This window comes from Urocampus carinirostris, chromosome 1, assembly GCF_059441175.1.
Source record: "Urocampus carinirostris isolate Australia breed hairy pipefish chromosome 1, RoL_Ucar_1.0, whole genome shotgun sequence".
Lineage (NCBI taxonomy): Eukaryota > Metazoa > Chordata > Actinopteri > Syngnathiformes > Syngnathidae > Urocampus > Urocampus carinirostris.
The window spans coordinates 14,397,420-14,409,558 of record NC_142349.1 but is presented as its reverse complement, the minus strand read 5'-3'; the positions used below and the strand labels follow the sequence as shown (position 1 = coordinate 14,409,558).

At 39.2% G+C, this 12,139-nt stretch overlaps 1 protein-coding gene across 2 annotated transcripts in view; it reads right to left on the bottom strand.

The window, feature by feature from the left end:
• The window catches only part of cyth1a (cytohesin 1a), a 56,621-nt gene that overhangs the window by 20,032 nt on the left and 24,450 nt on the right, over window positions 1-12,139 (bottom strand). The window lies entirely within an intron of this gene.

The following is a 12,139-nucleotide window of genomic DNA, read 5'->3' as shown; positions in this document are numbered from 1 at the left end:
AAGAGCACTCCACCTGGACTCAACTGACGTGAGAAAGACCCTGAGAGGGATCAACACAAGGAAGGCTCCAGGCCCGGACAATATTCCGGGGCGGATACTTAGGGAGTGCGCCGATCAGCTGGCTTGTGTACTAACAGACATTTTCAACACCTCGCTAGACCAAGCCAAAGTACCATCATGCTTCAAAATTGCCAACATCATCCCAGTGCCAAAGAAACCCCAGATCTTATCATTCAACGATTACCGGCCCGTTGCACTGACTCCTATCATAATGAAGCGCTTTGAGAGACTGGTTAAAGAGCACATCACCTCCAGTCTCCCCTCCTCATTCGACCCCTTTCAGTTTGCCTACCGGACAAACCGCTCCACCAGGGATGCCATCTCCTCTGCGCTTCACCTGAGCCTGACACACCTAGAGGAGAAGAACACCCATGTGCGGATGCTGTTCCTGGACTTCAGTTCAGCATTCAACACCATCATCCCACAACATCTGGTAGACAAAATGAGACTCCTGGGTTTCAACACCCCCCTGCGGAACTGGCTGCTGGACTTCCTCAGTGACAGACCCCAATCAGTGCGGATAGGTCAGAACATCTCAGATGTCATCTACCTCAGCACGGGCTCCCCCCAAGGCTGTGTCCTGAGCCCCTTGCTGTTCACCTTGATGACACACGACTGCGTCCCTAGGTCCGCCACAAACCACATCGTGAAGTATGCTGACGACACAACAGTGGTGGGCCTCATCAGGGACGACAACGACCTGGCCTACAGAGAGGAGGTGGAGCAGTTGGTGGGCTGGTGCAGGGACAACAGCCTGGTCCTGAATGTTGACAGAACTAAAGAGATCATTGTCGACTTTAGGAAAAACCAGCCCAACCATGCCCCACTTTGCATCAACAACAAGGCTGTGGAGGTTGTCAGCAGTATCAAGTTCCTAGGGGTGCACATTACAAACAAACTCACCTGGTCCGTGAACACTGCATCACTGGTTAAGAGGGCACAGCAGCGCCTGTACTTCCTGCGGAGGATGAGGAGAGCCCACCTGCCCCGACCTTCCCTCATCGCATTCTACAGGGGCACCATAGAGAGTATCCTGACCAGCTGTATCTCTGTGTGGTGGGGAGGCTGCAGCGCTACCGACTGGGGTAGTGTGAGGAGGGTAACGAGGACAGCAGAGAAAATAATCGGGACTACACTTCTCTCCATTCAGGACATTGGCCAGAAGCGCTGCCTATCCCATGCTAAGAACATTATCGGGGACCCCTCTTACCCCCATCATGGACTGTTCACTCTGCTAGCCTCTGGGAAGAGGTACTGCAGTGTGCGGTGCAGGACCACCAGGTTCCGCAGTAGTCTGGTCCCCCTGGCCATTAGACTGTTAAATGGTCAATCTAACATATAGTTAACCTAAATCTAAACGGCTGCTAATCTGACTTTTTGCACTACTGGCAGTTCTTTATATCTTGCCACTCCTTGCACATTTGCTCTCTGCACTATTGTACTTACAGCGTTATTGTTACAGTGTTAATGTTACTGTTTACCTGACTTGTTAATCTGACTGCCCATTTTGAACATCTGGTTAGCTACTCCTCTTGCACTATCGGCACTATGGTAAAATACTATACGTAGCCATAATACAATACAACTTTTACTTATATCTGTACATTCAAGGAAACTGTGCGGGTCAGATGTATCGACATTTCGTTCTGTATACACGTGTACTAGAATGACAATAAAGTAGATCTGAATCTGAATCTGAAAGGGTTAAAACTAGTAACACGCCTGCCTGTGAACCGCTGTAGAGAAGTAAAGACGTCTCTGTATGATATCACCAGTCACTGGTCCTTTTAGAGTCTCAAAATGGCCACTTTTGGAAACGGTTAGACATACCCTTAGAAAAGTGTGTAAACATACCAATGTTTAGTTTTTCAGATTGTGATCAAATTTGACAAGTTCCCAGGTAAGGATTCAAGCTATTGTCTCACCTGTTGTCCAGCTAAGATGCCCATGCTACACCAAATTTGCACATGATTGCAAAAAAAATTTAAATCTGGAAAGAATAAAACTTTACCAATTTTGTGTGTTCCAACTTAGATTGTTCAATGTTAGTAACACTTGCAGTCATTATTTCAGTTTGGGACAAATGTTCACAGTCTTTCTTACCTTTGGTGGTTTAAGATCAGGTAATTGTGCAATTGTGTAATTGTGTAACTGTAATCCTGTGCAGTCCTTTGAGACATTTTTGTGATTAAGGGCTATATAAATAAATGTGACTTGACTTGACTTTTCAAGTGCAGATACTATAAGCAGTTAAACAACAGCAATTAATTTACTTTGGGAACGTCTTGGATTGAGATGTTAGGTTAATTTTACAGGATTATTGAGATGTTAAATTTAAGTAAACAGTACCTTCTCCTGCGGAGATGTGTTAAGGTTGCTGTCTTTGTTGCTGTCTATAAATCCTTGAAAAATATACGCAGTGTTATGCGATTACAAAATCGCACCTCGTCACATCGCAATGTTGATTAGATTTCGGTTAATGGTGCAACCCTACCTACCAACTACACACATTAAGGTCACCATCAAGCGATCCCCGATATTGCCATTTTTCAGCTACGGCTGAGGCGGCCCTGCCATGTCTATTGCTCCATGTGTATTGAAGGATTTTAAATGACCATGATAGATGGTGATACACAAATTAATGTGGTGATTATCATCTTTTGGTGGTTCCAATACAGCTTTGCATACTATTTAGCATTCAATTACTGGGTAGCTGTAAATTCATAAACACTGCAATAAAAACTCCAAAAAGCAATGAAAGTTAAACAATGATTAACTATCATCTAGCTCTTGTGGTAAATGGTCTGCAATTATATAGCGCTTTTCAAGTCAATGAAGACCTCCCAAAGCGCTTCACACTTACCCATTCACACACACACTCACACACACCAATAGCGGCTATGCAGCCATGCCATCCATCCATCTTCTGTACAGCTTAACCTTAGGGTTAAGGGGGAGTTGAGGGATTGCTGGAGAGCATCTCAGTAGTCTTTGAGCAGTGTACAGGGAGACCAAGAACTGGTTTCCAGCCAGTCGAAGGGCAAACAGAAACAATAAGCCAAAAGGCCTTGCCAGGCATGTCTTTAGAATGTGGGAGGAAACCAGAGTGCCTGGAGAACCACCATACAACTACAGGGAGAACATGCAAACTCTGCTAAGGGAGGTCATAGCCAGAAATGAACCCGGGATCTCTGACCTATGGGCCAGACGTGCTAACCACTCGTAGACCCTATAACATCATATCTTTTGTCAAGAACCCTTAAAATCCGGTCCTTACAAAGGCCCGCACTAGAGTAATGAAAGACAAAAATGAGGCTCTATTTAGATTGTCAGGAAGTTTGTATCAATTCAGAAAACACCTGCAGCGCCACATGGAACATACCACCTACCTAAATTTAATACTGAGAATTCCATTTTACTTATCTGAGAATCAGCTTTTAGTTAGTGGCTTTTGTCACGGAATGTCTGCCTTTGCTGGTCTGATGAAAAGAGGGACCCATTGTGAAGAGAGGAAAACAAAGCATTCAAGGACTAGTGATGAAGAAGAGCACAAGATGAAGGTATTATAGCGCAATGACAGTGGCATGCAAGCGTGATATGTCTTTTTTTTTTTTTACGACTCTTGTGCACTTTCGCTTTGAAAAAGCAGTCCTAAATCTTGCCTTGAGTGCTTACAGAAGTATCATGAGCTTTTTGGAATAGCTCCATTTTGACGAGGCGCAAAACAGACGTTTCAGACAGCAGAGTTCCTTGATTGTTATTAGGGTCCCTTATTGATGTCTAAAAATAGCATTCATCAGGGGAGACAAAATTAAGCTTGCTCTCATACAGCGCCAAAGTCAGGTTATAACAATTGCAGATTGCCACATCGGCCTAGGAGTCAGATGTGTTATAGATCCTCAGATTGCAAAAGGGCTCTCATTAGAAAATAAGGAAATTAGGGTTCTGTGGACTTGCCAGAAGATTTGGTCTCACTCACTGCAGACGTGACAATTTCAGGACCAAATTGTAAGAGAAAAAACCTTGAAATCATCACCCGTGAGATCGCTGAGGCTAATTTTTTGAGATTTTGACATCCTTCACCAGTAAAATGACAATAACACAGCAGAATCCATACTAAATATAAAAATGGTTTGTTATTCCACCGTACTCTTCAATAACCAACGCTCCAATTAATTGAATGAGCTTAGACCAATAGTGCTGCTGGCTGTAACTGGAAGCAGTGTACTTTCCTGATGAGATGTAATGCATTTAGCACAGGTCACAAATACAAGGACAATTAGTCAAATGCACATAGGCACGAGCGCATAGGGGTCCACATACATTATTGTCCATTAGGCTTACCCATATGCGTGTTGTCGTTTCAGCAACTAAGGGTGACGTAAGATCCATAAAATGACAGAATCTTATTACAGGTCCCACTAGAAATACTTTGTGACCACAGAGGTTCAAAACCAAAATGTAACAGCCTGGACAAAGAAAAGTGGTTGTTTTAAATGTAATAACAGTCAGTTAAAATAAGCACCATCCGAAATGAAATCAACTCAACCTCCTCTGGCTTTGTCACTCTTTATTGCTACACAAAAACCCAATACAAGTTGGAGACAACAGAAAACATGTTACATATCATATAGCTCCAATCTAGACTATGGTGGTAGTCTTTAGATAAAATCTGTGGGAATAAATTTGGAGTTAGAAGAATCATCTCGGGTGGGCTTCAAGTCAATTCTCAACAAAGCCAAATTACAAGAATTATTAATGTGCTCCTAAATCCCTACAATGGTACCAGCAAACCTTTTGTTAAAACTGACCTGTAAAAAGTTTACACTTGGAATGTACTACTGCAGTTTTATAGCCCTAACACATAACTTTGGCGGCGAGCTAAATCAGTAATTCTACCAGGTGGAAGCTCACCTCTTCAAGCAACTTAAGAGTCTATAATAGTTCAATAAACTTAAATTAGTACACAATCAGACACAATAAATAGCCAATTCCTCCAACACAAGCCCGTCTTTCATTTTTTTCTAACACCCCAGAAGTCGTACATGACAAAACAAACAAAATAAGTATGAATCCCAAGGAGATCACCACTTACCCAACTGAGTTCAAGGTGTCCAAATTCCTTGATGATGCAAATAAAAAGTTAAAATATGTTTTTGTCTATCTGAAGCGAAATATTTATGCAGCCGAGTGTTTTTAAAGCTGTTTAGCAGAATGAGCAGCTCCCTGCCGGCTTCCAGCACCAGACACGTGGGAAGCAGCGTCCTTCCCTCCTCCCATCTTCATCCCTGTCTCAAATTTGCCTTTGCTTGCTTTAATCGTAGAGGCTCCACCCCGTGGCCATTTTTTTTACACTACACTGCCTTCTCCTTTGCTCATACTAACACAACAAGAAGAGGAAATTGGGGGGAACACCCAACACAAATTAAACAAATCAAAGATGTTTTTACTTGCCCTTTGTGTCCAAATAATTTTGGGTTGTACCATCTGTAGAAAAAAAGGGTTTCAAATCTTTAACGTGCCGATGCATAGCATCACCTGCCAATAAATTGCAGTGTGTATAAATTGGCCAATAATTCGAAAAAATATCAACAACTATTAACACTTTTGATTGGGTCCAATATTGAAAGAAAATGTGAATAATTACATAAAAACACATCTAAATTAATGAGAAAATTAATAACTAAATGCTTTTATGGGCAAACACGTCTTAGCGAAGACCGCGGCGGCCTGTGACATCACCTGTCTGAATGTCTTATTGGCTTAAACAATTTTGTGAATGTATGATAAATATGAGTCATTCTTCTGAGTCTTGAGTTATTACTCACAAGAGTCCCGTCAAATTTGAGTATTGACACCCATTTGCTGACAAAGGAAATTCATAGAATTAAAAGCCATTAGCCAGGTATGAGGTCAAGTTCAAGTAATATCCTATTCATTTAAATGTGTCACAAATAATCAACTTTAATGGTGAAGATAAATACTAAAAATACTGAGCATCATTGTTTGAGAAAATATAGGATTGCATTTATATTCTTCTTCTTCATATATAAATATAATTAGGTAACAGGAAATATTTTGGAATATGATAAACATTGCCAAAATGAAAATAATATATGTTCAAGAATTTGCCCCTTGGGTAGAGTTAAACATGTGATTATTATTATTATTTTGCTTTTTACTTGGTTTATTTTATACCTATTTTAGTAATGTTTTTCTCTGTATTTCGGTCTGTTCCCTTAAAAATTGTTAATTTTGTTTCATGATGAAACAGTCAAATACTTCAAAGTTGAATCGTTCGTGTCAATTTTGTTTGTAAATGAAGCAATGCACAAAATGGAGTATGTAAAAAGAAAAAACATAGCTCTTTTGTAAAAACTGTCTTGGCGCACTCTGCGGGACCAAAGTGGTACTACAATTCCCAGCGTCACAACTAAATACTGTGCACTTTAATTTGCATTGATTTATTGTTCTTGGTGGCTCATAATTCACGTGATACAACGGATTGATGATCTAATTAGTTGCCTACGCTTTTAATCATCGATTTTAATCGATTTTGTCGTTTCGTTGTTGCAGCACTAAATAAGAGAATATTTCTATAAGATTTTTCTCATATGTATTTGGCAATGTGGAGGCCCTACAAAGTTATGTTGAAGAGAATGTTAGTGAGACCGCCACATCTTAAGTGTCAGAGCAAAAACAACCCAAAACCAACATCCCAGAGTTGCTTTCGCAAAACCACATTCACGTAATCCATTTTCATCCATGCTACAAGATGCTGCTTTATAGGAATAATCCTGTCGTTTTTACACACCAGTGTGAACGCATTTCAGAGCCCTTTAGAAGCGGAAGTGCCGTTTGGACCCAACAATGCACGACTTTGTGCTCTGATGGTCACCAGCCTTGATTCTTATCGTGACCGCCCAATTATCAACATACTTCCAACAACTACAACACATGGAGGAAAAGGCTAGCCTGTGAGTTTTTCAAGTAGGATGGTGGATGATGTAGAACAAAAATGCTTAACTAGTGTAGTTGTTTTCATGTTCCAGAAATTTTAAAAGTATTTTCTTGGTGAATGCCCCAAAATTTAAAGGAGAAAAAATATCAGGTAAATGAACTTTTTGGAACTTTTGTTTATTTTAAAAAGGCCAATTTCTCATTAAAAACATAGACAACAAAGTGTTTTGCTCCAATCTCTCGTCTGTGAGGATTCCAGCACTGTATTGCTCTCCAACCATTTCGTAATAACGACTGCAAACCGTGTACAACGTTGCTTGAGATAATGACAAAAGTACCCATTATCTTGTGGAGCTAATATGGAATAGATATTTACATTTGGAATATAAAACAAAGAAAAAAAATTCAGATGCCAGAGCTTTTTCTTTGAATTTCTGACTTGAAGTTCTGACCATTCTAGTATTGGAACACACCAGGAGTCCAATGCAGTAGGCAACTTGTTGCTCTGCCTGGGAGGGGCGTTATTTTGTCAACAGTGTCGTACGTTGACATGAGAATCGGCTCCACCAAATTTCCCTTTATTTTGAAAGATAAAAGGCATCGCCATTGTGTCAAAAGTAGATATTTTAATGTTAATAGTTTAGTGTGAATGGGCGTAAAATCCAAAGATATTTGTCGTTTGTGTTCAAAGTGTTCACTACATTTGCTGTACTGTATTTACACAGATTTTTGTAGGTATGTATGTCATATTTGCTTGTTTTAAATTATATAGTAGCACGTTTATAGCAGTCAAACAGAAAAGGAGTTTACTTCTCGTCTTTTGCGTTTTAAAACTCCAGGCTTCCTGTTTGTTTTTCCCGCACACTCACACACCCATAGAACTGTAAACACCCAAAGCTTTTGTAATGCTATATTTTTTCTTGCGCTTATTGTCATCATCAACATACTGAATTAGTCGAAGGCTTGGTATTTGCTTTCTGTATTGACATGCCACAGTTCCAGAATGGCTGAAGGCCGTAGCAAAAGTTACTCTTTTGCTTTATGAGATACGCCCAATAAGGCTGCCATTTTGCACTGAAGTTATCATGGCATGTCTGTACCTGCTCCATGCATGCCAACAAAGAAATCTCCCAACAAAAAAAAACATTACAGTTCAAGATACTTATAAAGCGTAAATGCATTCCAATGGCTGTATAAGACATTAAATACCCAACTTCCTGTGGTGTGTGAGAATTAGACTATCGGATCAATTTTGCCCCAAGGTAAACAATTTATGTCCACACATGTCTGCACGGCATTTTCAATGTATCCATGTTCTGAACAACTTATAGTCACTCTTAAATATATACTGTAGGTTCCTAGATTTTGGCCAAATCACACAGCTATTGTTAGATTGATTTGGCAGTCTACTGCACCGCCTAGATGTGATACAAATACACAGATCTCCTGGTGGTAACATCATCTCAACAGCAATGGTATAACCTTGGTGAACATAAACAGGCTCCGCAGTTAGTACTTCAGGGTAATATTAATTCAATTTTACACAATTATCAAATCTAACTGAAGGCTTCAGAGCACACTAACGTTTAGCTGCACATGAAACTGGCTGCCCTGATACTTTAAAAATGCATGCACTATTATGCCCATTACTATGATGATGATGCAACAGCAGGAAAATAACCAGAGTATGTGAGAAAGGTTTATATATATTTACGCAATTTTACTTTACTACACCTATAAAAATGACTTTTTGTTGAACCCACACAAGGTCCAAAAGCTGCTAAGCATCCTATCATAGACCAGTATCTTCATAACAATGTCATGCAAAAATCATTAAGGAACATTCGTTTTCAATAAGTAAAAAACTGAATTTTTATTTATTAATTACTTGAAAAATTATACACTGTACTAAAATATAAAGGATACTACAAAAACAGTTACGTTTTAACTTTAAGTCATTTTTTAGTTATTCAAGTCAAAAGACCTAAATAGAAGTTACTCAGATTCTTGTCCGTGCTTTTGTTAACTCAGCTTATTAATTGGCTAGTTAACTCTGCAAAATATCAATTTTGGTAGGGGAAAATATTGTAGTATATCATGTCCTAATAAGTGAGACAACGATATGTACCAAGTCTTCCCAAGTTATTAAAACAATTGTGTTGGACAGACAATACAGGTCATTGCAATACAAAAATATTGATATAGCTGTAGATTTTTGTGTATTTTTACTATTTACGCCACTGGCAAAATATTACTTGAAACATTGATGGAAAGTTGACAGTTGTTTTGATGGCAAGAGTTTGACTTTAAAATGGGTTTTTTCGGAGGGCAAGTTTGAAACTTGAGATAAAAACCTGGGAAACCCCATATTTATGAGTTAAACATGTAATTTGACATTCATCCCAGCACAAATTATGGCTCTTTCGTAACACCATACAAGTGTGAAAACACAATCGTCTGATATTATTATCGTAAAAACGCTGAATTGAGTGGAAAAAAGGGTGGCCACTGATGCAAAAACATATGAATAAGCCGGTGGTCGTACAGCACTGATTATCGAACCATCAGAGTATTAGTGACGGCGTCTTGTGGTGCAGCCATTCATTATGATTTTTCGAAATCCAGAGGCCCACCCAAAACCCCACGATCATGCGGCACAGACAAATAAGGCAAAACAGCTGTGTGGCCCGCAAAGAGGCTCTCCCAATCTCATTGTGAGCATCACAAAGAAGCAACAGCAGCACATAACAGGATCAGACAGGGAGACAAACGCTAATACGATTAGTGTTCACACAGTTAGCAGAGGCTAATTAACCTCACCTAAAACACAGGCATATTTATTATTGAACCAAAACTTTGAATTGCAAACAGTGTAGGGAATAACATGATCCACAAAGGCAAGTACTTTTCTCTGTAATGAATCCTGTAACGCATTGTTGATAGCATTCTGTAACAACTAGGGCTGCACAATTAACCGAAATGTAATTGATATTGCAATGTAACGTAATGCGATTGTGTAATCACAAGAGACAGCATTTTTTTTCAAGGACTTATAGTTCCATGTTTTTGAGTGATGGAGTGTTTTGGCCAACCAGAATTGTCACTGTTTGGGTTTTAACAGCGGCGGACAAAGGTTTTGACAGCACTAGCCAATAAAGGCGAGGCAAACGCCCCAGAAGAGGACGCCGTTGTCTCAAGGGGAAAGCATGCCAATAAAAAAATAATAATAAAACAAACAGCACAGAAAATGCACTTTTCTTTTCAAATCAGAAATCACATTGAACTGAAATGATGGTCTGAAACATCACAATTTTTTTTCCAAAATCCTGCCGCCCTTAACTCAACTGTAATCACAACATGGTGCTTTAACTGGTTACTTTTTAAAAAGAGATCGTGACTCACAATGTCCACAGAATTTGGGCATTTTCTCCTTCCCTTATTAAGTCACATTAAAACCTCTTTCCACCAGCAACACAACGCTGATTGCAACAAACAACTAAGGGTGAAATGTTTATATATACCTACAAAATACAACTGAATACAGTTACAGCGGCGCTGTCTCAGGCAGAGTACGACAGAACAGAATTTCTCCCTACTGATATTCTGATACTCTTCCTACCGTACATACTCGCGTCCAAGCCATATTTACACCTATAAAATAAAATACCGAAATCAGAAGGTCAGTTTATATGCGCATACATATCTAGTTGTGTGTCACTTATAGCGAATAGTAATCAGCATGTGAGAAGGGGGGTGGCTTATACAGGAACAACTATATCAATGGGACAACGGGAGCACAGAAATTACGGTAAGAGGGTGCCGAATTTTGGTCTTTATGTTTGTAAATGTATTTTTGCTATCCACCGCGCCTGGAAAAAGAAGAAAAAAAATCTTGAATATTACCTAGAAATTAATAAAGAAATATTGGAGGGTTTGAAGACAAAAGACCAAATTGGATATGCAGTGTCTCGGCTGTGTTAATTTGCAAGCTCTCAAAATTGCACAGTCCAAGCTATATGAACGGTTAACCGGGTACACAGGTTGGACCTCACGTTTCGTTATACTGTATTTATTTTATGATGTGGCAATTTTAAGGGGATCTTTTTCAACGTGATCATTTAGATAATTTGTAACTACATAGTTACTGTCAGAGCAACGTGCTAGTTTTGGGTGTCAGTAATCTGGGGGTTAACGCACTTAGTTTTTAAATCAAGTTACAAGTAACTAACCAATCACTTTTTTTTCAGTAACTTGGCCAACGCTGAATACAAACTATTCAAAAAAGCGGTAATGTAACTGCTAGGAAAAAAGTTGCTGTGCTTTACATCAGTTCTTTTCGAGAGTGGTCTAAACATGGGCGGCTTTACCTTGGAGGTTGGAGCGCTCGTCTTGCTATCATTGCAGGTCTTTATTGACTTGAAAAGCGCTATATAAATGCAGAACATTTACAATTTTTACAGTACAAAACTCTTACGTAAGCATAGGAGTGTCCTGGTTCACATTACGACTTTTTCTGTTTCTTTTACAACTTTTTGAATATTTACATGTTATTGCAATTTTATTAATCACAACAACAGTTTTACAGGGATATGATGTGGAAATGAATGTATAGATCACATGATTGATCAAGCTTACATTTATGTTTGGTTTGAAAACTCCATCAATCCATATCCTTGCACCATAACTTACTATGCAACCAAATATGCATCTGTGCTTGGAGGCTGTTATGAAGGGACACTGTAATAGTTGACCACTAGATGTTGCTGTATTGTGAAGTGCAGCTGAAAAGAAGCGCTACGAAGCGCAAGAAAGAATGCAAAGTACGGAGACTCAAAGTGATTAAACCGCGCCATATTTCCGCTGATTTTCTTCCGCAAACTTTCGCAATTTTTTGGAGGCTACCCGTAGCAGCAAGATTTTCTAAGTGAGCCTCATGTCAAGCAAAATAAACACAAATTTCTCAACTCACGAAATATTTAAAAAAAATGCACCATTATATGATAATTGGCTTATTTTCAAATCAATATTTTTAAGAAATGTTTTTTTACTACCAGGAGGCGCTCAATACTACACAATAGCCTTTTACACAGTTTAAAGGAACAGCGTGTATTATTTTATT